The sequence below is a fragment of the Sapajus apella genome, unplaced genomic scaffold (assembly GCF_009761245.1).
Source record: "Sapajus apella isolate SASKATOON/1434 unplaced genomic scaffold, GSC_monkey_1.0 scaffold1, whole genome shotgun sequence".
In the NCBI taxonomy this organism is placed as follows: Eukaryota; Metazoa; Chordata; class Mammalia; order Primates; family Cebidae; genus Sapajus; species Sapajus apella.
In genome coordinates, this window is record NW_022436941.1 from 27,292,349 (window position 1) to 27,317,466 (window position 25,118).

At 40.8% G+C, this 25,118-nt stretch overlaps 1 protein-coding gene across 1 annotated transcript in view; it reads left to right on the forward strand.

Moving 5' to 3' along the window:
* MCC (MCC regulator of WNT signaling pathway) overlaps positions 1-25,118 on the forward strand; it is a 460,067-nt gene that overhangs the window by 21,697 nt on the left and 413,252 nt on the right. The window lies entirely within an intron of this gene.

Here is a 25,118-nt window from a genome sequence, read left to right on the forward strand (position 1 = left end):
TACCTTGAAGAGCTAAAGGTACAGTGGGTCAGCAGCAGCACAGGTTTCCGAGGTAGCACATGAATATGGCTCCTTCTGGTTCAGTAAGTCCTTCCATCTGCAGTGCCACTCCACCACCAGTCAGGGAACAACAGTGTTCATAGGCAAAATAAGATTCTGTGAACACAGAATTCTGGCTTTTTCAAAAGACGCATTTTTCCAGAGTCTTCATTCATATCCTCTCTTTCTCTCTCTCTCTTCCCCCTCACCCCTTCACACACACACACACACACACACACACACACACACACACATCCTTACTCGTCCTCAGAGACCTCATCATTTCCATCATCTATTTAGAGGATCCAGGTTCCAGCCATGGTCTTAGTTAGACCTCTGTCTTCTTCAGGGAGCTGTCTGGGAGACGCTGGTGTCTGGCAAGGTTAGGGATATTTGAAGTGAGGATGAGGGTCCATTACTCAATAACTGTTCCACAGTATCAGTTCTACTTTGCTGAGGGGAAAACCCTTTCATCCTCTGAACCTTTGATCTAGGTGAGTTGAATATTCCTCTGGTCCATTAGAGGCCACTAAAAATGAGAGCTTATGAAACAAGGCAGACCTCTTGGATTTTGTCTTTATCTGCAGATAAGCACACCATACACAGGACCTTAAGCACTCTTTTTGTGCGTAACCCTTCACAGCTTCTTCCCAATTCCTAATTGTCTCAGCAGCTCGGCTCAGTAGCTCAATGCTCTTGTTATTTTAGCCTATACAAGCAGCACACATCAGTCTGTTTTGGTCTTACACACTGTTACATTTTTATCCATTGTGCTTTTAAAAGAGCCCTTGTTAATTTATTACCACAAATTGCATCATTTTTATATGTGGGAAGCAATATGATTTCATCCCTTCTCCCCTTCATAGATCCCTTGAGATACAGGTTAGGCATCCCAAATCTGAAAATCTGAAATCTGAAATGCTCCAAAATCTAAAACTTTTTGAGCACTGACATGATATTTAAAGGTGGTTCTCATTAGAGCATTTTGGATTTTGGATTTTCAGATTTGGAATGCTCAACTGGTATGTATAATGTAAAATGTTCAAAAATCTAAAAAACTTCAAAATCTGAAACACTTCTGATCTCAAGCATTTCAGATAAGGGATACTCAACCCATTTTAAACTACTTGATTTCCCCTGGTAGAGTCTGACTGCTGTCATAGCTGTGTGATCTCCTGGGTCCCACTTAAGAAGCTGACATTTCAAAGCCATTAAAATTCAGCCGATGTAACATAGTCTTAAATAAGTTAGGCTTAGCCTACCCTGAGGTGGTGTGCCTGGGAGTTAAGATCAGGGGTTTATATCTCAGTAAGGTGGCAGGTTCAGTTTTATTTTATTATTTTAATTACTATGCATGAATTTATATGTGTGTCACATATATTCTTTTGTGTATATCAAACATTACATAATTTAACCATTTTTAAAGAATAAAGTTCTGGTGTAAGGCATTAAATTCTAGTTTATCAGCTGTTTGATCTTGGTCAGTTTATTTACTCTTTGTGTGCACCCCCACCTTTATGTCCAAAATGTATAGGGATAATTATGCAGGTCCATGCTTTTTTATTTGCAATTCTGAAACACAAAAAGCTCTAAAACACACAGCTTTTTCATAAGTTTCCTGCAAACTCAGTAGGTAATATAACTTGAACTGACCAGAGCCTATTTATAGTCTTTATTCCATTTAGTGTGATTATTCGTATGTGGGGCCGATTATGTTTGGTTAATTATACATGTTTGATTATTGGTATGGCCCCAAATTCCTCTAGGATTATCATTTGATATCTGTTTAATACAATATATTCCCTTTCTAAAATGCACAAATTTTTGAAATCCTAAACAGATATCCCCATGAGATTTGGAAAATGGCTTTGGACCTGTATGTCCCATCTCAGAGGGCTGCTGTGAGGGGTCAACAGGGTGACCATCTTTTGCAAGTGCCTATCAGATAAACTGTTAGTTGTTACAGACCCCTAAAATGTGACCTTATTCACCGAATAAATATTTATTGAATTTCTACCATGTGCCAAGTGTGGGTGGAGTGGTGGTGGTGATGGTGGGGGGAGGGCAAGATGAAAGATGCCGAACTTGTCTTCAGGGAGCCCTACTCTAGTGAGGGACAAACATGAAGATGAGAAAACATGGGCTAGCAGGCAGGTGGCCTTTCAGCCTTGGCCGGCCAAGAAGGGACCCAGAGCTGGCCAGGCATGGGGCATCAGCTGAGCCAAGTGATGGGCATGAAGAAGGGTCTGCCAAGTTGAGGATAAGACATATGAAAGAGTGGGATCTCAGTACTTTTGAAGACTGCAAGAAGTCAGGTTGGACTGGATCCATGGTACGGTGGGAGAATGAGGCAAACAGGTGGAAAGAGAGTGCACATAAAATGCTTGGTGTGTCTGGGGAGAGAGCTTGGATTTTACCCTGGAGCCTGGGGTCAGACAGCAAAGAATGAAAGTGACATCTCTGAGTGTGCATGTGCATGAATGAATCCTCAGCTGCAATTACTCATTTCAGGCTGTTACTATTTGTTTAATGTTATTCAGTTTATGACTGTGTGTGCATGCATATACTATTTCCTCTCCCAGATGAACACTTTTAGTACTATCTTTGGTTTAACAAAATAGGCAAAATATTTCTAAAACTCCCAAGAGGCATATATATGTTCATTGATATTCCCTTCTGTATATAATTTGATTTTTCTACTAATAAATGTTATAAGTGATGGAATTCTTTGTCTGTCCTTCGTATAGGACAAATATTAAGTACTTTCAGTTAATGCTGATGATGTGGGAACATCTTTTGAATTCATAGGCCCTTCTTAGAATCTTTGTTGTTGATTCTCCCTTTGAAGTCTGTTAACATTGTTAAAATATTCAAAATTAGTAGCCCTATTAGCCTCACTTAGGGTTTTATTAGGACTGACATTTGACTAGAAAAGTGACACCTTTTCAAGGAAATCATCCATCTGCCTTGGGCTCTCAATTCTGCTACAAATTTACTAAAATATATGAAAACAAAAACAAAGGCCAGTCACCATGGCTCAAGCCTGTAATTCCAGCACTTTGGGAGGCCAAGGTGGGAGGATCACTTGAGCCCAGGAGTTCGAGACCAGCCTGGGTAACATGGTAAGACCCCCGTCTGTACAAAAAATGTAAAAACTAGCCAGATGTGGTGGCACCTGCCTGTGGTCCCAGCTACTCAGGAGGCTGAGATGGAAGGATCTCTTAAGCCTGGGAGATCAAGGCTGCATTGAGCTATGATCTTAGGATTTTTTTCAAATATTCTATATTCTTTAATGTACATTACTTTAAATTTTAAATTACTATGAATACATTTTTTAAACAACCAGACTAAACTAAGCCTCAGTGACTGAATACCAAACAGGATTTAGAGTGTCCTGTCCCTGAAACTAGTCCCTGCACCCTTAACCCAGAGATCTTTTCCTCTGTGGTTTCCTTCCTGTTATCCCATCCAGCTTAATGGGAAGACACATAAACAGCTGGAAGGCAGCTGTAAAGTCTCTTAGAAAAGAGGCATGCCTTCAAGAGGAGTGAAATACATTTCATGGTGGTTCAAAACCAGAAAGAGAATCATGGCTGCCTTTGCTGAGGGAGGTGGAGGAGGAGTCGAAGTTGTGGGTGCCATGGTGACTGCCTGTGAAGCCCCAGTGACAGCAGTCTAGGCTGTGACACTCCAGGAGGGCGTTGGTCACTTCAAGAGATTTGTGAGACTCTGGAAAACAAAGTTTTGAACTTAATTTTCATTTGTTTAAAAAAGCTGTTCTACAACATTTCTTAATAGTAGGACTCTCTGTATGTGTGCCCGTGTGTGGGTGTGTACGTTTTGTGGGTGTGTACAAGCTGGGGCCCAGACAAGTGGATGTGTTAGGTGAGTTAGGCATTGGAGAAGTTTCAGACCTAAAAGAATCTCAGATGTAACAATGCATCTGTCTAAAGACAGGGTTTAATTGGATGACCACCGAACACGCGTTCAAGCTAGAAAATTCAGTAAGACTGCCGAGACAGTCCCATAAACAATGTTTGTCCCATGATTTCTGCTGCCAAGTGGTTCTTAGCCATTAACATTAATCAGCAATTACCCATTGTTCTGCTAGTTATTGATACTTTGTCACCTCATACCCTGCTCTTAAAGTTCTTATTGAGAACATTTGCATTAGGCTAATTATTAAGACCAATTACTAAGTCAAATTAACAATAATTATATACAAGCCTAAGTTTATCTCTTCCTTTCAAATAAAGGACACATAAAGGCAAAGTTGCAGTGGTGCCAACATCACCTGAGACCAAATGGGGAACTAACATCCTGCACCTGTGCATGCACCTACAATGAAATCATAACCTTAAACATTAAAGAATTACTGGAATAGTGGCTTGTCACTGATCTTTCTGAGTTCCAGTTATGACCTTCTTGGTATTAATAGATTGTCTGCAAATATAGTGTCTTAGTATGTTCAGGCTGCTGTAACAAAATACCGTAAACCAGGTAGCTTGTAAAAGACAGAAATTTATTTCTCACAGTTCTGGTTGCTAAGAAGCCAGCGATCAAGATGGGGACAGATTCAGTCTCTGGTAATGGCCAGCTTCCTGGCTCATAGATGGCTCGCTGTCTTTCACTCTCTTCTTGAGGTGGAAGGGCAAGGCGGCTCTCTGGGGCCTCCTTTATAAGGGCACTAATCCCATTTGTGAGGGCTCTACCCTCATGACCTTATCACCTCCCAAAGGCCTCACCTCCTAATACCATCACACTGGTGATTAAGTTTCAATGTATGAATTTGGGAGGGGACACAAACACTCAGATCATAGCATATAGCTGCCCACAGTTCTTCCCATTCTTATATATGTGTGTGGCTTCCTTGTCTAGAAAGTAAATCTATTTCCTCCCCCTGAAAACTGCTTGGCCATGTGGCCTATGTTGACCGACAGAAGGCAGTGGAAGTGATGCTGTGACTTTTAGGACTGAGGCTTCAGTGGCCTGGCAGTTTCCATTCCCACCCCCTTGGAAGCCCCAGTCATATTTAGAAGTCTAGCCTATCTTGCTGGAGAGACCATGAGGAAAGAGCTCTTGGAGGATTGACAGGACATGTGGAGGAGAACTGAAGTGCCCTGGCCAACAGCCAGTGCCTACAGCCAAACATGAGGGTGAAGCCATCTTGATCATTCCAGTCTTAGGCAGGCTCCCAGTTGGACACTATATGGAGCCAAAGGACTGCTCAGCCAACCCAGCCAACCCACAGAATCATGAGTTAAACAAATTGGTTTTTTAAGCCATCAAATTTTTAAGTGGTTTGTTACACAGCAGTAGATGATTGAAAAACTTGGTGTGTGGCGTGGGCAAGTGATACGATTATTCCAAGCCTCACTTTTCTTCATCCATGAAATGGAAATGATGCAAAAGATGCCTGCCTCACAGGGTTGTCATGGTGACCAGCACAATGATGAAAACAAATGGTCTGGATAAACTGTAGATTTAATTTAAAATGCTAGTTGCTAAATTGTTATTCTTTCTTCATCTCCTCCTAAAAGATCCCTTGATTTACCTGTTTGGCCTTTTGTTGTGGTACAGAGTAAGGGAAGGCTTTCTAGTGTAGCGGGCTTCATCTCAGGAGTCTGAAGAAGTGGTAAAAGGGTGTACTGGGATAAAGCATCTCATGGGTGTGGTTAGGAGTATGCCATGAGCTAGGAATTCTTATTTTGCTTCCCAAATTCTGTTTGCAGAGACCAAACTGAGTTACAGCCTAGAGCAGTGTAGAAAAGAAAAAATATGTAATTGTGGAAAAGGAAAGATGCATTAGAATAAAAGAAGCAGAAAGGATGTGGGTCAGAGAGAGAATGGGGGAGAAAAAGGGAGGGTAGGGCTGTCTTCAGAAAGCTTAAATTATAGCCTACAAGGCCCTTCTGCTAATACATTTTGATAATAACATGAAGGCTGCTCTTCCAGATAGAAAGATATAAATGCTTTGTAATAGCATTTCGAGAAGTTGCCTTCTGTAGACCTTACCGAAGATGCTGATGGTGCATTAACCGAACTGCTCCCTCTTGAGTGACACTTTCTCAGCTCGTATGTACATGTATATCATGGAGGACGCAGTTTGAGTGGAACATGTTTTAAAATGATATATAAAGAAATCTAAAATCACCTCTAAAGAGGGAAGTGGAAATTCTGAACTACCTCACAAGCATTTCTTAACGTAGCATATGCTGTGAGAACATCTGTTACATAGCTTCAAAAGCATGCTGAGTCCCATAAGGGTCATGATAAGCAAATGGTCCTAGCCAAAATGCTTTATCTCCTGGGGTTTGCACTCATTTCTACTCATGTTGCTGCCAGGTTTGGGGGCATCACATCAGTCAAAGGCAGTTGTATTTGCCAAAGAACTACCTCAAGCCACCGGGACTCCACCAAGGCAAGGTCCACAGCTAACTAACTCCACAGCAGCTGATGGAGTTCATTTTTGTCCTCCCAGAGATTCTTCTGCAGCCTGAGTCTTTCTGAGGCTTCTCAGGTTCTGGAAGGGCATTCTCTAGGTTTAAATTAAAAAAATTAATTCAAGGTAAGGTGCCAATAACAAGGTAACATTTAATGTTATTTCTTCCCTACTCAATATCTTATTTTAACTGTGAACTTCTACGCTAACTCCACGAGAGAGTCTAATGAAAGAATTTCATTCTGAGACTTAGGGGAGCGTGTACGTAAGGAGAGACCCTTCCAATGTCCATAAACTCTTTTCTTTAAAATTCAGTAAATTATTTGCAGTGCAAAATACACTGCAAATTGTACATAATTGAACATGGGTTCTTTTTGTAAAGGAAAAAGTAAGCATTTTAAAACAGAAAAAAATCATACTCCAAATGCAGCCGTGTGCTTCACCTACGTAAGAGACTGCCCACTCCTTCGCACCCAAGGAAAGGTGTTCTTTTCTTTGTCCAATGCAGGACTATAAATTTGAAAAAGAGTTTCTAACCTGGCAATACACATACTTTAAAAATCACCATTTATTTGTTGTGATTTGAAGAAACTGCTAAGATCAGTTTCAACAAATGTGCCCAAAGAGATAAATTCATGCCTACTTTTTGTCCTCCACCTCCCAAACCCACATGTAGATTGTCCTGGGACATAACAGCTACAACACATGGGTAGTTTTACCTCTGAGCCTGCTCCACGACTGCTCTTTTCCTGTTCCAGTCTACCCTGCCCTACTTCCCTCAAAAAAGAAGTAAATAATTTTAAATAAACTGACTCTGAATCCCTTTGTGTTTAGATAAGATCTCACAGAAATCATCATAGGAAGGTGGGTACCTGGCCTCTGATGAGGCAGCATGCAGCCAGTGTCTGGCTGAGAGTACATGCTTGGGGTAATATCACGTGAAGGAACAAATGAACCCTTTCTCAGCTCCTGTTTATAGTGTTAAATTCCTTGCATCACCATATTGGTCTCATTTTATTCTTGTTCTTTCTTCCTTTCCCCAGCCACCTTTTTTGCTTTTCATATATACAAGAAGACTTTTATTAGAACATTCTTCAACCTTATCTTTCCGAGGGTGATTTGTTTCTTTTAGCTTTCCTCATAGGTTCTATTCTCCAGCTTTTTAAATTAGTTGTTTTTTTTTTTCACTTAAATCCCTGGTACTATCAAATTGAATATCAAATTGGTTTCCAGTAAGGATCTGCCCTGACCCAAGGGTATTTGCATAGTTGATTAGTTCATGAGTCATGTGTTCTATTGTATTCCCAATAATGAGGCAAGCTGGCCCTCTATAGGATTTTCCTGATGATCATTAGAGACTGGGCAGACACCGATGACTGACTGAAGATTAATAGTAAATTGGAGAACCCAACAGTCTTAACTTTTACCTGTTTCGTGCAATATATATTACACAAAATGGATTGAAAATTTAATCCACATTGCAAGCCTTCTTTACTGAGAGGAATAAATCAAATACAAGATTGACAAGGTCGGAATGAAATGTTATACCTCTGTTTGTGGAGCTGTCTTGGAGACATCTTCAAAGATTTTCCCTCCTTGTTTTTAGGCACCTTCTTCTTCCCCATTAGTATTGAAATTTGACTTCATAGGAATGGTGTTTTAAGATGTTGATTTTGTAATTCCAGGAAAAAATATTAGAGAAGAAAATCGTAAGGTACAAAAACAGTACTTATTCCTACTATCAATGCAAGGGCTAAGGTTTAAAAAAACTGGAGTGTGTATTTGTCATAACCAAAGGCAGTGCATCAAATCTGAAAAATGAAAAACTTCAGGGATCACTGGTATCTGCAGCTATCATTCTGTGACAGAAAGGCTTGTCAGCTTAGGGCATCTTTTATTAATTCCTTTTCACTTATTGTCATTATGGCCTTTCTTTGCTATTTAGACTGTATTCTTGCATCTGGCTTTACTTAAGTTTAATATTTAAACAAAGTGTTTACCCTGGAAAGAATTTTCTGATGTGTAGCCAGTTGTGTCTGGAAGCATGATATTTTCAGAATTTATGTATCCTAACCAGACTCATAGCTCTTCTACATATGTTCTTTCTTGAAAGGTTATGCAACAGAAAGGAGAAGAATGGAGAGGCAAAGACCAATTGACCCCACTCATGGTGCCCGCCCATCCTGTGGAGGCTCCATCTTTTGAAAAAGAGCTCTGAATCTTTTCATACTTAAAAACTTTTGGAACCTAAAAAGCATATGATAGAAAAATCCTATTGTGAGATTTAATGTGCGTTCTATATTTTTTATTTATAGTGGTGGTTAATCCACTTTTCAATACTATTGTTTCCAATGTAGTTCTCATTTTCCTCTCCGTTCTCCTATTCCCTTTTTGCAGTCCCTCTGCACCTCTCCCCAGATAAAGGCCAGCTTCAAGCCCATAGGTCTCCTGAGAAGGTCAGCAAAACCACAGTTATTTTTCTGGCTTGCTTCCAGTGACTGCCCAGGAATGAGGCAGCTGGACCTTTGTCTTAAAATGCTCTCCCTCGGTGGGCCGCCCTGTGGCAGTTCCAGACACTGCTGGACTTTGGCATCAATGCAGAGGCCCCATGTGTTGAACAGTCTAAGAGGCAGCATCTTCATCTTTGAGAGTCAGAGCAGAGATGGAGAGAGAGAATGTAGGGAGGATGTGTTTATTTGAACTCTAGCCAATTTAATAGTATCTCAAGTTTAAATATATATATATATATATGTTCATAAGTTAAAAATCCTTAGGGAACAAGCCAACTATAAAAGAACATCAAAATGTAATCATACAGAACATGTGTTCTTCCTCAACTGTCAAACGAGGTGGTTGGACTAGATGATTTCTAAAACCTCTTCCAGTTCTAATTTCAGCTGTAGAAAAAGCATAGTGGAATCATTGTATAGGGAGAGACCCTTCCAAAATTCATAAATTTATATATTTAAAACATTCAATAAATTATTTGCAGCATATTTTTCAAATTGCACATAACAAGCATGTGTTCTTATAAAGGAAAAAGTAAACATTTTAAAATTGAAAAAATTTATACTCCAAATGCAGCCATATGCTTCATCTAAATATGAGACCACCCACCCCTTCCTACCCAAGGAAAGGTGTTTTCTTTGTCTCATGCAGAACTATAAATTTGAAAGAGTTTCTAATCTGGCAATACACATACTTTAAAATTATTTTTTAAATTTGTCATGATTTGAAGATATTGCTAAGATCGGTTTAGACAAATGTGCTCCAAGAGATAAATTCAGGCCTATTTTTTATCCAATTCTACCTCCCAAACCCCTATGTACACAGATGCCTGAAAACCCTCAGGGAGAAAGAGCCAATCAGAGATGAAGAAAGAAAGATGAGGGGAGGATTGGACCAGTTACTAGAAATGATCTTATTTTTTAAAATAATTTTAACTTTTATTTTAGATTCAGGGGGTACATATGCAGGTTTGTTACCTGGGTATATTGTGAGATACTGTTTTGGGGTATGACTGATATTGTTAGCCAGGTAGTGAACATAGTACTCAATAGTTAGTTTTTCAGCCCTTGCCCTCTCCCTTCCTCGCCACCAGTAGTCCCTAGTGTCTATTGTTGCCATCTTTATGTCTGTGAGTACCCTATGTTTAGCTTGCACTTATAAGTGAGAACATGTGTCATGCATGCAATGGGATTGCTGGGTCTATTTTTAGTTCTTTGAGAAGTCTCCAAACTGCTTTCCACAGTGGCTGGCAGAACTAACAGTGCGTAAGCATCCCCTTTTCTCTACAGCCTCACCAGCTCTGTCGCCCAGGCTGGAGTGCAGTCACGTGATCTCGGCTCATTGCAAACTCTGCCTCCTGGGTTCAAGCAATTCTCCTGTCTCAGTCTCCTGAGTGGCAGGGATTATACCATGCCTGGCTATTTTCTTTTTCTCTCTTTTTTTTTTTTTGTATTTTTAGTAGAGACGGGGTTTCACCATGTTAGTCAGGCTGGTCTCGGACTCCTGACCTCCTGATCTGCCCACCTTGGCCTCCCAAAGTGCTGGGATTACAGGCGTAAGCCCCAGCACCCAGACTGTTTTTATTGAATTTTTAATAATAACCATTCTGACTAGTGTGAGATATTGTGGTTTTGATTTGCATTTCTCTGATGATTAGTGATGTTGAGCATTTTTTCATGTTTATTGGCCACTTACATGTCTTCTTTTGAGAAAAGTTTGTTCATGTCTTTTGCCCACTTTTTAATAGGGTTATATATTTTTTGCTTGTTGATTTAAGTTCTTTATAGATTCTGGATATTAGACTATTGTGAGATATAGAGTTTACAGATATTTATTTTCCATTCTGTAGGTTGTCTTTTTACTCTGTTGATAGTTTCTTTTGCTGTTCAGAAGTTCTTTATTTTAATTATGTCCTACTTGTCCATTTTTTTGTTGCAATTGCTATTGAGAACTTAGTCATAAATTATTTCCCAAGGTCAGCGTTCAGAATGGTGTTTCCTAAGTTTTCTTCTAAGATTCCCATAGTATGAGGTTTTATATCTAAATCTGTAATCCATCTTGAGTTCATTTTTGTATATGGTGAAAGGTAGGGGTTCAGTTTCATTTTTCTGCATATGGCTAGGTAGCTATCCCAGCACCATTTATTGAATAGGGAATCCTTTTCTCTTGATTATTTTTGTCATCTTTGTCAAAAATTATATGGCTGTAGGTGTGTAGCTTTATTTTAGAGTTCTGTATGCTGTTCTATTGGTCTATGTGTCTGTTTTTGTACCAGTACCATGGTGTTTTGGTTACTGTAGCCTTATAGTTTGAAGTCAGGTAATGTGATGCCTCTAGCTTTGTTCTTTTTGCTTATTAATGCTTTGGCTATGTGGGGTCTTTTTCATTAGAATGATTAGATTATTAGAATTTTATTTTTTCTATCTTTGAAAAATGACATTGACCGTTTGATATTGTGATAGGATTAGCATTGAATCTGGAGATTGCTTTGGGCTTTATGGCCATATTAACAACATTGATTTTTCTAATCCATGAGGATGGAATGTTTTTCCCTTTGTTTGTGTTACCTATGATTTTTAATTGTTTTTTTCCAGTTTTCTTAAATTGCATTTTAGGTTTTGGGGTACATGTTTTTTTCTTGTAAATCTGTTTTAGTTTTTTGTAGATTCTGGATATCAGCCCTTTGTCAGATGGGTAGATTGCGAAAATTTTTTCCCATTCTGTTGCTTGCCGATTCACTCTAATGACTGTTTCTTTTGCTATGCAGAAGCTGTGGTGTTTGATTAGGTTCCATTTGTCTCTTTTGACTTTTGTTGCCAATGCTTTTGGTGTTGTGGTCATGAAGTCCTTTCCTATGCCTATGTTCTGAATGGTTTTGCCTAGGTTTTCTTCTAGGGTTTTTCTGGTGTTAGGTCTTATGTTTAAGTCTTTAATCTGTCTGGAGTTAATTTTAGTGTAAGGTGTCAGGAAGGGGTCCAGTTTCTGTTTTCTGCACTTGGCTAGCCAGTTTTCCCAACACCATTTATTAAACAGGGAATCCTTTCCCCATTGCTTGTTTTTGTCAGGTTTGTCAAAGATCAGATGCTTGTAGATGGGTGGTGCTGCCTCCAAGGCCTCTGTTCTGTTCCATTTTTCTATATCTCTGTTTTGGTACCAGTACCATGCTGTTTTGATTACTGTAGCCTTGTAGTATAGTTTGAAGTCTGGTAGTGTGATGCCTCCTGCTTTGTTCTTTTTGCTTAGAATTGACTTGGCTGTGCGGGCTCTCTTTTGGTTCCATATGAAGTTGAAGGTGGTTTTTTCCAGTTCTGTGAAGAAGGTCATTGGTAGCTTGATGGGGATAGTGTTGAATGTGTAAATTACTTTGGGCAGTATGGCCATTTTCACAATATTGATTCTTCCTAACCATGAACATGGAATGGTTCTCCATCTGTTTGTGTCCTCTCTTATTTCATTGAGCAGTGGTTTGTAGTTCTCCTTGAAGAGGTCCTTTACATCCTTTGTTAGTTGTATTCCCAGGTATTTTATTCTCTTTGTAGCAATTGTGAATGGCAGTTCGTTATTGATGTGGCTCTCTTTAAATCTGTTATTGATGTGTAGGAATGCTTGTGATTTTTGCACATTGATTTTGTATCCTGAGACTTTGCTGAATTTGCTTATCAGTTTCAGGAGATTTTGGGCTGAGACGATGGGGTCTTGTAGATATACAATCATGTCGTCTGCAAATAGAGAAAATTCAACTTCCTCCTTTCCGGTTTGAATACGCTTTATTTCTTTTTCTTGCCTGATTGCTCTGGCTAGAACTTCCAGTACTATATTGAATAGGAGTGGTGAGAGAGTGCATCCTTGTCTAGTGCCAGATTTCAAAGGGAATGCTTCCAGTTTTTGCCCATTCAGTATGATATTGGCTGTTGGTTTGTCGTAAATAGCTTTTATTATGTTGAGATACATTTCGTCAATACCTAGTTTACTGAGGGTTTTTAGCATAAAGAGCTGTTGAATTTTGTCAAAGGCCTTCTCTGCATGAATTGAGATAATCATGTGGTTTTTGTCTTTGGTTCTGTTTATGTGGTGAATTACATTTATAGACTTGCGGATGTTGAACCAGCCTTGCATCCCTAGGATGAAGCCTACTTGATCATGGTGGATAAGCTTTCTGATGTGCTGTTGCAATCAGTTTGCCAGTATTTTATTGACGATTTTTGCATCTATGTTCATCATGGGTATTGGTCTGAAGTTTTCTTTTCTTGTTGAGTCTCTGCCGGGTTTTGGTATCAGGATGATGTTGGTCTCATAAAATGATTTGGGAAGGATTCCCTTTTTTTTGGATTGTTTGGAATATTTTCAGAAGGAATGGTACCAGCTCCTCTTTGTATGTCTAGTAGAATTCGGCTGTGAACCCGTCTGGACCTGGGCTTTTTTTGGGTGGTAAGCTCTTAATTGCTGCCTCAACTTCAGACCTTGTTATGGGTCTATTGAGGGTTTCGGCTTTTTCCCAGTTTACAGTTGGGAGGATGCAAGTGTCGAGGAATGTATCCATTTCTTCCAGGTTTACTAGTTTATGTGCATAGAGATGTTTGTAATAATCTCTGATGATGGTTTGTATTTCTGTGGAATCTGTGGTGATATCCCCTTTATCATTTTTAATTGCATCTGTTTGATTATTCTCTCTTATCTTTTTTATTACTCTGGCTAGTGGTCTGTCTATTTTGTTGAACTTTTCAAAAAACCAGTTCCTGGATTTATTGATTTTTTAAAGAGTTTTTTGTGTCTCTATCTCCTTCAGTTCTGCTCTAATCTTAGTTATTTCTTGTCTTCTGCTTGATTTTGAGTGTTTTTGGTCTTGCTCATCTAACTCTTTCAATTTTGATGATAGGGTGTTGATTTTAGATCTTTCCTTGCTTCTCATGTGGGCATTTATTGCTATACAGGTATATTTTCCTCTAGACACTGCTTTAAATGTGTCCCAGAGATTCTGGTATGTCGTGTCTTCATTCTCGATGGTTTCAAATAACATCTTTATTTCTGCCTTCATTTCATTGTTTATCCAGTCAACATTCAGGAGCCAGTTGTTCAGTTTCCATGAAGCTGTGCAGTTCTGAGTTAGTTTCTCAATTCTCAGTTCTAAGTTGATTGCACTGTGGTCTGAGAGACTGTTTGTTATGATTTTTGTTCTTTTGCATTTGCTGAGGAGTGATTTACTTCCAATTATGTGGTCAGTTTTAGAGTAGGTGTGATGTGGTGCTGAGAAGAATGTAACTTCTGTGGATTCAGGGTGGAGAGTTCTGTAAATGTCTATTAGGTTTGCTTGGTCCAGGTCTGAGTTCAAGTTCTGGAAATCCTTGTTAATTTTCTGTCTGTTGATCTGTCTAATATTGACTATGGGGTGTTAAAGTCTCCCACTATTATTGTGTGAGAGTCTAAGTCTCTTTGTAAGTCATTAAGAACTTGCTTTATGTATCTGGGTGTTTCTGTATTGGGTTGCGTATATATTTAGGATTGTTAGTTCTTGTTGTTGCAGTGATCCTTTTACCATTGTGTAATATCTTTCTTTGTCTCTTTGATCTTTGTTGGTTTAAAGTCTATTTTATCTGAGATGAGAATTGCAACTCCTGCTTGTTTTTGTTCTCCATTTGCTTGGTAAATCTTCCTCCATCCCTTTATTTTGAGCCTTTGTGTATCCTTGCATGTGAGATGGGTTTCCTGGATACAGCACATCAATGTGTTTTGGCTTTTTATCCAATTTGCCAGTCTGTGTCTTTTGATTGGGGCATATAGCCCATTTACATTTAGGGTTAATATTGTTATATGTGAATTTGATCCTACCATTTTGATGCTGGCTGGCTGTTTTGCCCGTTAGTTGATGCAGTTTCTTCATTGTGTTGATGTTCTTTACCATTTTGTATGTTTTTCGAGTGGCTGGTACTGGTTGTTCCTTTTTATGTTTAGTGCCTCTTTCAGGAGCTCTTTTAAAGCAGGCCTGGTGGTGTGAAATCTCTGAGTACTTGCTTGTTTGTAAAGGATTTTATTTTTCCTTCACTTATGAAGCTTAGTTTTGCTGGATATGAAATTCTGGGTTGAAAGTTATTTTCTTTAAGGATGTTGAATATTGGCCCCTACTCTCTTCTGGCTTGTAGGGTTCCTCCTGAGAGATCTGCTGTGAGTCTGATGGGCTTCCCTTAGTGGGTAACCTGACCTTTCTCTCTGGCTGCCCTTAGCATTTTCTCCTTCATTTCAACCCTGCTGAATCTTCCAAGGAATATCTTTGTGGTGTTCTCTGTATTGCCTGGACTTGAATATTGGCCTGCCTTGCTAGGTTTGGGAAGTTTTCCTGGATAATATCCTGAAGAGTATTTTCCAGGTTGGATTGATTCTTTCCATCACATTCAGGTACACCTATCAAACATAGATTAGGTCTTTTCACATAATCCCATATTTCTTGGAGACTTTGTTCATTCCTTTTTTTCTCTAATCTTGCCTTCTCATTTTATTTCATTGAGTTGATCTTTGACCTCTGATATCCTTTTTCTGCTTGGTCAATTTGGCTGTTGAAACTTGTGTATGCTTCGCGAAGTTCTCGTCTTGTGTTTTTCAGCTCCATCAATTCACTTATATTCCTAAGTTGTTTATTCTCATTAGCATTTCGTCAAATCTTTTTTCAACGTTCTTAGTTTCTTTGCATTGGGTTAGAACATGTTCTTTTAGCTCTCAGAAGTTTCTTATTACCCACCTTCTGAAGCCTGATTCTGTCAATTCATCACACTCTTTCTCCATTGAGCCTTGTTCCCTTGCTGGTGAGGAGTTGTGATCCCTTGTAGGAGGAGAGGTGTTCTGATTTTGGGTGTTGTCATACTTTTTGCGCTGGTTTATTCCCATCTTTGTATATTTATCCACCTGTCATCTTTGTAGTTGTTGACTTTCTGTTTGGGTCTCTGAGTGGATGTCCAGTTTGTTGATGATGAAGTTATTTCTTTCTGTTTCTTAGTTTTCCTTCTAACAGTCTGGCCCCTCTGCTGTAGGACTGCTGAGGTCCACTCCAGGCCCTGCTTGCCTGGGGATCACCTGCAGTGGCTGTGGAACAGTAAGGGTTGCTGCCAGTTTCTTCTGCTGTCTTTGTCCCTGAAGGATACCCGCCAGAAGTCAGTCTGAGCTCTCCTTTATGAGATGACTCTTTGAATATATGAGGATCAGGTAGCTGCTTGAAGAGACAGTGTGTCCTTTATAGGAGCTCAGGTGCTAAGCTGTGAGCTCCATTTTTCATTCAGAGTTGCTGGGCAGGTACATTTAAGTCTGCTGCAGCTGAACTCATAAAACCTCCCTTTTTTTTCCCCAGATGCTCTGTCCTGGGGAGTTAGGGCTTTATTTATGAATTTCTGTTGTGCTGCTGGCTTTTTTCAGGGCTGCCCTGCCCAGCGAGGAGGCAGCCTAACCACTGTCTGCCTGCAGAGACTTTGCTGAGCTGCTGTGGGCTCCACCCAGCTGCCATGTGAACTTCTCTGCAGTCCTGTTTATACAGGTGTAGTTAGAACTGCCTCGGCAATGGTGGCCCACCTCTATAATGGTGGACTGTCAGTGTAATGGCGGACTGCCTCCGTAGTGGTGGAGTGCATCGATAATGGCGGGTGCCCCTCCCCCACAGTGCTGGTCCTCCCGGGTTCAGCTATGCTTGCTGTGAAACTCTCAATCCAGAGCATTTCAGATTGCTGTTTTTTTGTCGTGGTGGGACCAGCTGAGCCTGATCATCTGGCTCCCTGCCTCAGAGCCTTTTTTTTTTTTTTTTTGGTCTCCCAGGTGTTCCAGTCACCTGTTGAAAAGGCTCTGGGATCTGTTTGATTTCCTGTGTGGTGACCCACTGCATCGGCTGAAACAGCCACGGTGAGATTCCTGGTGCTTTTTTGCCTGGGAATATCCTGGCCTGGCTCCTGTTTTAGTCTCCTTTTCTATCAGTTGAATGGACGACTCTGTCTTCCCCAAGCTCCAATCGCCAGCTAAAACGGTGCCCAAACCCATGTATTTTGTATGGAGAACCGCTGCACTGGTGCGCTGGGCAAAACAGTTGCTCCCCTAAACAACTGCGCTGGCTACCCGTGGGGCTCCTCTGCCTGGGAATCTCCTGGTCTGTGGGAAATAAAAATCCATCTGGAAATGCAGCTTCCACTCACCCTCCACACTTTCTCTGGGAGCTGCAATCCTGAGCTGCTCCTAATTGGCCATCTTGGATCCGTCCTCGTTACCTATGATTTCTTTCAGGAGTGTTTTTAGCACTCCTTGTAGAGATCTTTCACCTTGTTGGTTAAATGTATTCCTATTTTATTTTTTGTGTGGCTATTATAAATGGAATTGTGTTCTTGATTTGATTCTTAGGTTTAACATTACTAGTGTATAAAAATGCTACTGATTTTTATATTAATACATTGATTTTGTAGCCTGACATTCTTCTGATGTTGTTTATTGGTTCTGGGAGACTTTTGATGGAGTCTTTAGTAGGTATAGAATCATATTGTCGGCAAAGAGAGATATTTTGACTTGTCCTTTTCCTGATTGCTCTCCCTAGGACTTCTGAAATTTTAAGTATATGATTTTCCCAAACATCCCTAGACCTGGTGCCCTAAACCCAATTGAGAAATCAGACAAAGAAGGGTACCTAAGCCTTCTTGGAAACAGGATGGAAATTGAGACCATGACCATGCCCCAAGGTAGAGAGAATTGAAGTTTCTACGCTGTATCTGGGGTACTGGTTTGTGAGCATTAAGGGATATTGTTTTTAAGAGACTGCACTGTGTCAATTAAATATACAGCTCTGACTTTTACTAGTTTTGCCCTTGGATACGTTACTTAAATGCATTGAGCCTCACTTTCCTCATTTAGAGGAATACTTCCTTTATAGGGTTATTGTGGGAATAAATGGCATAGAGCAGTGGCAATGCCACTTTTAAATTACTATTATTGTTGTTGTTGTTATTGTCGTCAAGTCACTGGCCCAGAAACTGATGCTAGGCTTTCAATATAGAGAAATGTAATACTAAATGAACCATTAAACTAAAAGAGCTATAATAATTAGTGAACAATAGAAGCCTTTTCTATTAGCATAAATAACAGAGCCAGGAACCAGTAACAACAATAAGGGTTAGATGGCCTTTGGGTCCTAGTAATGAAATTAAGCATTGGTTTGCAAGCCAAATACCACATAGATGGCTATCCACCCTTCCCTTAATTGTCCTCAAGGCTGTATAGTTTTGATGTGGAAACAAGACTAGACGTGGACATGTATGGTTTAGCAAGAAATAAGACTAGGACATGTAGACCCCAGATTTAACAATTTTTTTCTTTCAAAGAAACTCAATCCAGTAACTTGAAGGACATCTAGGAGGATCCATTCAGAACCTACAACTATAGATTTAGTAATCCCAATCTCCATCTTTCACCCCATAGATACTCCAGTATCTGTCTCTTTTCAAGAATCCCTTACTTTCATCTCTCAACTAAAACTTTTTGCAGGTTTACAGACTCTTTGGTTCCTTCTTCCCCTTCTTTCCAGGACTAGGCAAACTATGACCTGCCAGTTAAAATTGACCTGTAACCTATTTTGTACCATCCTCAAGGTAAGAATGGTTTTCATATTTTAAAAGTGCTGTGCAGGCTGGGTGTGGTAGCTCACACCTGTAATCCAAGAACTTTGGGAGGCCAAGGTGGGGGCAGATCACCTGAGGTCAGGAGTTTGAGACCAGTGTGGCCAACTTTATGAAACCCCATCTCTCCTAAAAATATACACATGCACACCAAAAAATTAGCCGCATATGGTAGCTGGCACTTGTCCCAGCTACTCTGGAGGCTGAAGCACGAGAATTGCTTGAACCTGGGAGGCGGAGGTTACAGGGAGCTGAGATCATGCCACTGCACTCCAGCCTGGGTGACAAAGCAAGACTCTATCTCAAATTAAAAAAAAAAAATGTGCTCAACAAAAAAAAAGAATAAGTAATAGAGACCACATGAGGCCCTCAGAGCCTAAAATATTTATTACCTATCTCTTTATAGAAAACGTTTTCCAACTCCACTTCTACACGTTCTCTTTACTATAAATATAACTTGTTTTTTTTTCTTTTCTTTCTTTTTTTTTTTTGTTGAAACAGCACTCTGTTATCCAGGCTGGAATGCAGTGGCGTGATCTTGGTTTACTGCAACCTCTACCGCCAGGTTCAAGCAATTCTCCTGCCTTAGCCTCCCTGGTAGCTGGCATTACAGGCATCTGCCACAGCACCTGGCTAATTTTTGTAGTTTTAGTAGAGACGGGGTGTCACCATCTTGGCCAGGCTGATCTTGAACTCCTGACCTCATGATCCACCTGCCTCAGCCCCCCAAAGTGCTGGGATTACAGGTGTAAGCCACCATGCCCAGCCTTTTCTTTTCTTTTCTTTTATCTTTTTTTTGAGACAGAGTCTCATTCTGTCACCCAGGCTAGAGTGCAGTGGTGCCATCTCAGCTCACTGTAACCTCCGCCTCCTAGGTTCAAGAGATTCTCCTGCTTCAGCCTCCTGAGTAGCTGGGATTACAGGTGCCTGCCACCACACCTGGCTAATTTTTGTATTTTTAGTAGGGGTTTCACCATGTTGTCCAGGCTGGTCTCAAACTCGTGACCTCAAGTGATCTGCCCTCCTCGGCCTCCCAAAGTGCTAGGATTACAGGCATGAGCCAGCACACCTTGCAAGAACTTGTTTTTTTTTCTAATTCTGCATCTGTCTTTCTTGTTTATTTGCCTGCCTTATTAACCTAATCCGCAAATACGCAGTGGGGATGAAGGTAGAAAGGAGGGAAATGCTATGATAACACATACACATTAATGCTATGAACACATACACAGCCTCCCAAGTAGTTGGGATTACAGTTGTCCCTTTCACACTATGATTCCAGCATTAATATAAAGGTCAGATGGTATCTTTCATTGTCAGCCATAGTAATTATATGCATTGTAACTTCTGATATAATCCCTGATTTCTTTCTTTTCCTTCCCTTTTTCCTGTTTCTTCTTCCTCCTCTTCTTTCTTCATTTGCCAAAGGATCTACTGAAAATGAGTTTCTTACCTGTTCCCTTAAAGGATATAGACATAATTCTTTCTACCTTTGCTTTTCTTTCTCACCCCTTGCTTTTTCCCTCCCTCTTTATTCCTTCCATCCCTTCTTTCTCTCCTCCTCTCCCTTCCTCTCTTTCTCCTTCCATTTCATCTTTACTTTTTTGTTTGTTTTCTTTAAACAATTATCTATTGAGGATCTATAGAGCCTTGTGCATTGAGACTCCAAGGACCAATCAGATGCAACATTTGCCATGGAAACACTTGGTTGGAATTAAATGAACTACACTATAGAGTGGTCTGTCCATGACAAAATGAAATCAAGGTGTCCTGGGTCTGCCTGGGGCTGAGTGGAAGGTGTAGCTGAAGTGGAGTATCTGAGGGAGCCAGGAGACAGTAGCAGGATCCAGATGATAAAGGACCTTAGATTCTGAAGGAACTTCTAATTTTTCTAAGGGCCACAAAAATCTCCTCAAGAATTTTAAGCAAGGGAATAAAATACCCTGATTGATCTTTAATAAAGAGCGCTGGACTACAATGAGGAGAGATACCAGAGTGGAAGTAGAGACACCAGTAAGGGCACTACCATAGCAACTGGGTGAGAAGAGATGAGGGTATGCACTAAGGTGGCAATGATAGCTCAGATGTGATAAAATGACCACTAATAGGTCAGTCACAGTGGCTCAAGCCTGTAATCCCAGTACTTTGGGAGGCTGAGGTGGGAGGATCTCTTAAGGCCAAAAGGTTAAGGCTACAATGAGGTACGGTCATGCCACTGCACTCCAGTGTGGGGTACAGAGCAAAACTCTGTCTGTAAAAATAAAACAAAATGAACATTAATAATAGTAATAAAAGCTGACACTTGTTCGGCAGCCACTGAGTGCTAGCCTTTTGCTAAGCATTATATATCATTATCTTTATTGGCTCCTTGCAACAATCCCATGAGCTAGAAACTATTATAGTCCCTATTTTACAAATATGTGTACTGAGGCTCAAAGAGATTGAATCAGTTATTAACTGTCACAGCCTAGGATTAACCGCCACAGCCTAGGATTTTGCCCCCTCATCTCTCTTCAGTGACATGAGTCTCTTGCAGAAAACTTACGACTGGCCGTTGGATTTTGCTTCCTAATGTTTCCAGTTGTAAGATAGGCCAGGACACTGAGAGACCTTCTAAGGGTACCTACCATGTTATATTCATCTCTATCTCTTCCAAGGCATATGCCATCTAAAAAAGGTTTGTTCTTGGCCATATTCATTCATTTCTCTGTGTTTTGTTACAATGCCATTTCCCTTTCCTATCTCACCTATGTACATGTACCTTTGTTTCAAGGCCTGGTGTGTCTCATCACCTCCGTGAAACCCTCTGGTTGTCCTTTGTGAGCCACTTGAAATGCACTCAGCATGCCTTCACAACCAGGTCTAGAACTTGACTGACACACTTCAATCTGAGCCTACCTTTTACCACCAGGCTTGCACCCCCACACTCCAGCTTTGGCCTGCCTAACTGGTCAGCAGCTGGGCTCCTTACACTTTTCCAAATTAAACCATGGAAACTTTTCTGTCTGATCTCTTGGAGTTTTCAACCTGGTTTTCAAAATTTGTTTCCTAAGCTCAGACTTTGTCCCTGCATTGTTATGTTCCTGGTGTCCTTTGGTTTCAGGAACTGTGCTCTTAGAAGACACTGCCTCCACATCCGATCTGGGTCACCTCCCAGCCAGGAAATCCTACCCAAGGAAGCTCTAACACCTTTCTGGGCAACCCCAGCCCTCTGATTTCTTCTCTCCCATAAGCTTAGGCAATTTACCGCAAAACCAGTACTTTAAAAAATCTACTTAATTTTAATATTTTATACATTATGACGTTTGTATCTATATTCTAGTGATTTCTTCAACTAAATATAAAATTTTTAGAAGACGAGGCCATATCATAGTGTTTTTAGCTTCCCTGTAGTGGTTAATAGTGTTAAGAAAAGTATTTAACAGATACTAGAAAATTGTTTACAGGATCCCTTCTGGGATATTCTGAGGTAGAATAGATCTATATTATACTGAATATTATTTTGTACATAACTTGTGTCTAATGGAGTAGAATGCCTCTGCTTTAGACCATTTCGATGTCATAGGAGGTAATATACCAGGAATCACCATGTTTAATCCTCACAATCACTGTAAAGTGCATACCTATTTTGCATTCCTTTTTTCCTTATATACTTTTTCTGTTGCCTCTGTAAGATGACTAGGTAAATTAGATACCTTCATCTATTTTACAGATGACATTACTTTCCAAGTCACACTGTGCTAATAAGGTGTGGCCCCTGGGATTTAAAACCAGATTTATCTGCTCCATGTCTGATGCTTTTAACTACCTCAGCTTCTGCACCTCACCATATGGCAAATAGAACCCTTGATAACATGTCTTTAGATATAGAATCACAAAGTGTTAGGTGTCATTCTATGGAACCTTAACAATTTCTAGTTAAAGACCGCCCTCCAACCCCAAAATAAAAAATGTTATGGGCAAGAAACACAGGTCATTTGCCTAAGGTCACAGAATGAGTTGTCAGAGCCATAGGACCAAAGATTGGCTCTTCTCTTATGCATTCTGCATTAGAAAACTGCTTTTTCCCCCAGATTCTCAGTTCTGCTTGCTCTGTCACTAGGTCCCGTAGACTGATGATATTGACAGCTGCAGCATCAATTTTAGAATGCCTTCCCAACCTATGGAATGATACCCAAAGATAATCCCACATAGCACTGAAGGAGCAGACCTGAGGTGTGAAGCCAAGAGCCAGAGCCCCTTACCACTTCTGCCAAAATTCCCCGCACAGCATATATTTACCAATTCGCTGAACACCCAAAGCAACCAAATCAATAATAAGCCTTGGTCAGGGCTTTAGAATAACCCAGCTACCTGTGATGTAGATAAGGAGCCTTTGGAATTTAAAACATCAAAAGAAGCAAAAGACAAAAGGTGTGGGAGAGACTGCAGGCTAGATTTTAGAAATATAGCTCAGGGAATTTTGAGCCAAAACAGATATCATCCAAGTGCAGCACTATTTCTGCTTCATCTCCAGGTGTTCTGTATGTCTATATATATGTGTATATGTGTGAGTGTATGTGTATCATCTGTGGCCCAGATTTTTGTAACATGCAAATAAATATTCAATGATCCTGTCAGTTTAGGATTTTAGATGTAATTATTTCTATATAATCCCAAAGAAATTATTTATCATTTTGAGTGAATACCTCATATCTCATTGTCTTTATCCTTGGAAGACATAGAACATAACAGGTGTAAGGGAGCAATGAAGGAAAATGAATTTTTTTTCTCTCCCTTTCTTTGCCATGATCAGTCACTCAGCCAGGGTTTGTGTGTAAAGCTCTGTGCTGAGGGCAGCCCGGGGACACACAGATGAGAAAGCCCAATTTGCCAGAAGCTGTCTTCCCTGCTGCCTTTAACATTTGCCTCTGCTTGTCTTTCCCTATTGCCTTAGAAGGATAACTAGGTAAAAAAAAAAAAAAAGCATTGGGACCAAAATAAATTTTTTAGCTGTTTAATTACAAAGAGTAAACATAACTTTGGATGTTTTTCATTGTAGACAGCAATAGAGATAAACTTTTTTTTTAAAAGAGGTTTCTTTTGAACCAATATGTGACCAATGGCCTGGGACAGCCCCAGGAGATCCTGACAACAAGTGCCAAGGGGGTAGGGCTTCAGCTTGGTTTTATACAGTTTAGGCAGGCACGAGACATCAGTCAGTACATGCAAGGTATACATTGGTTCAGTCGGAAAAGGAACGACAACTTGAAAGTGGGAGGGGGGCTTCCAGGTCAGGTGGATTCAAAGATTTTCTGATTGGCAATTGGCTCAAAGACTTTATCTAAAGACCTGGAGTGAATCAATAGGAGGGACTGTCTCTGGGAAAATGGGTAGTGGAGACCAAGGTTCTTTGGCAGATGAAGCCTCCAGGTACCAGGCTTCAGAAAGAACACACTGTTAATGTTTCTTATCAGAGTCTAGTTAATTCTCTTAGGACAAAAGACCTGGAAAGGGAAGGAGTGTCTTTACAGAATGATTTTCCTCACAAGCGATAGCTTTGCGGAGCCATTTCAAAATACATCAAAGAAATCTGTTTTATAGTAAAACACTTGAGTTTCTTTCAGGTCCTGCTGTTTCTTACTACCAGAGTCTGTTGTCTTCAGGTCTCTGTGTCAATGTTATCCTTGCTCAGCTGTGCCTGAAACCTAAAGGGAGGAGGGATGATGAGGCCTCCCTGACCCCCACTTCCTATCATGGCCTGAACTAGTTTTTCAGGCTAGCTTTGGAATGCCCTTGGGTGAGAGGAGGGGTCCATTCAGATGGCTGGGGAGCTTAGAATTTTGTTTTTGGTTTTCAAGAGACAGTGGTTGGGGTATCCCCAGCAGGAAGGAGAAGAAGGCTGTCTGGAGGAAGGAGCACCAAACACGCACAAAGGACTGGCAGTGGGCAGTCAGGGATGGGAAAGAAGGTGAAAGAGCAGAGAAAAGGGAGAAGGGCCACAACTGGTGGGGACCCAAAGCAGCCTGAGCGACATCCAGCCCTACCAACTCAATCCTGAGGGGCCCAGGGTTCCTCTTGGCTCATGTGAGGAAGGAGTGCTCACTCCCTCTAGGTGGATGAGGCCAAAGTCAATCCCAAAGCTAGGACAGTTATGCGACTCCTACTCCCCCAGGACGTGGCCTGGAGCAGGTGCTGGAGACAGAGCCAGTAACAGCAGAGGCTCCACGGCCAGCAGAACTGATGGTCGCTGTCCAGTGCTGCCCCTGCTGCTTATAATGTCCTTCGAGCAGCTGCTAGTGCTCAGGGTGGCATCCAGGCCCTGCCTTCGGCCCCCAGCCCCAAATCTGCCCTGGGAGACCAGCCAGGGCCGTGGACTGGGAAGGTCCCTAGGAGGGAGCTCACAGCCAAGAGCAGAACTCCTGCTGGCTGTCCTCCCACAAAGCTGCTGTAAGAAACCAGCAAAGGCTCAGATGAGGGAAGAGAGGTATGGGAAGAGGGCAGAATCCGTGCTTCTCAAACTG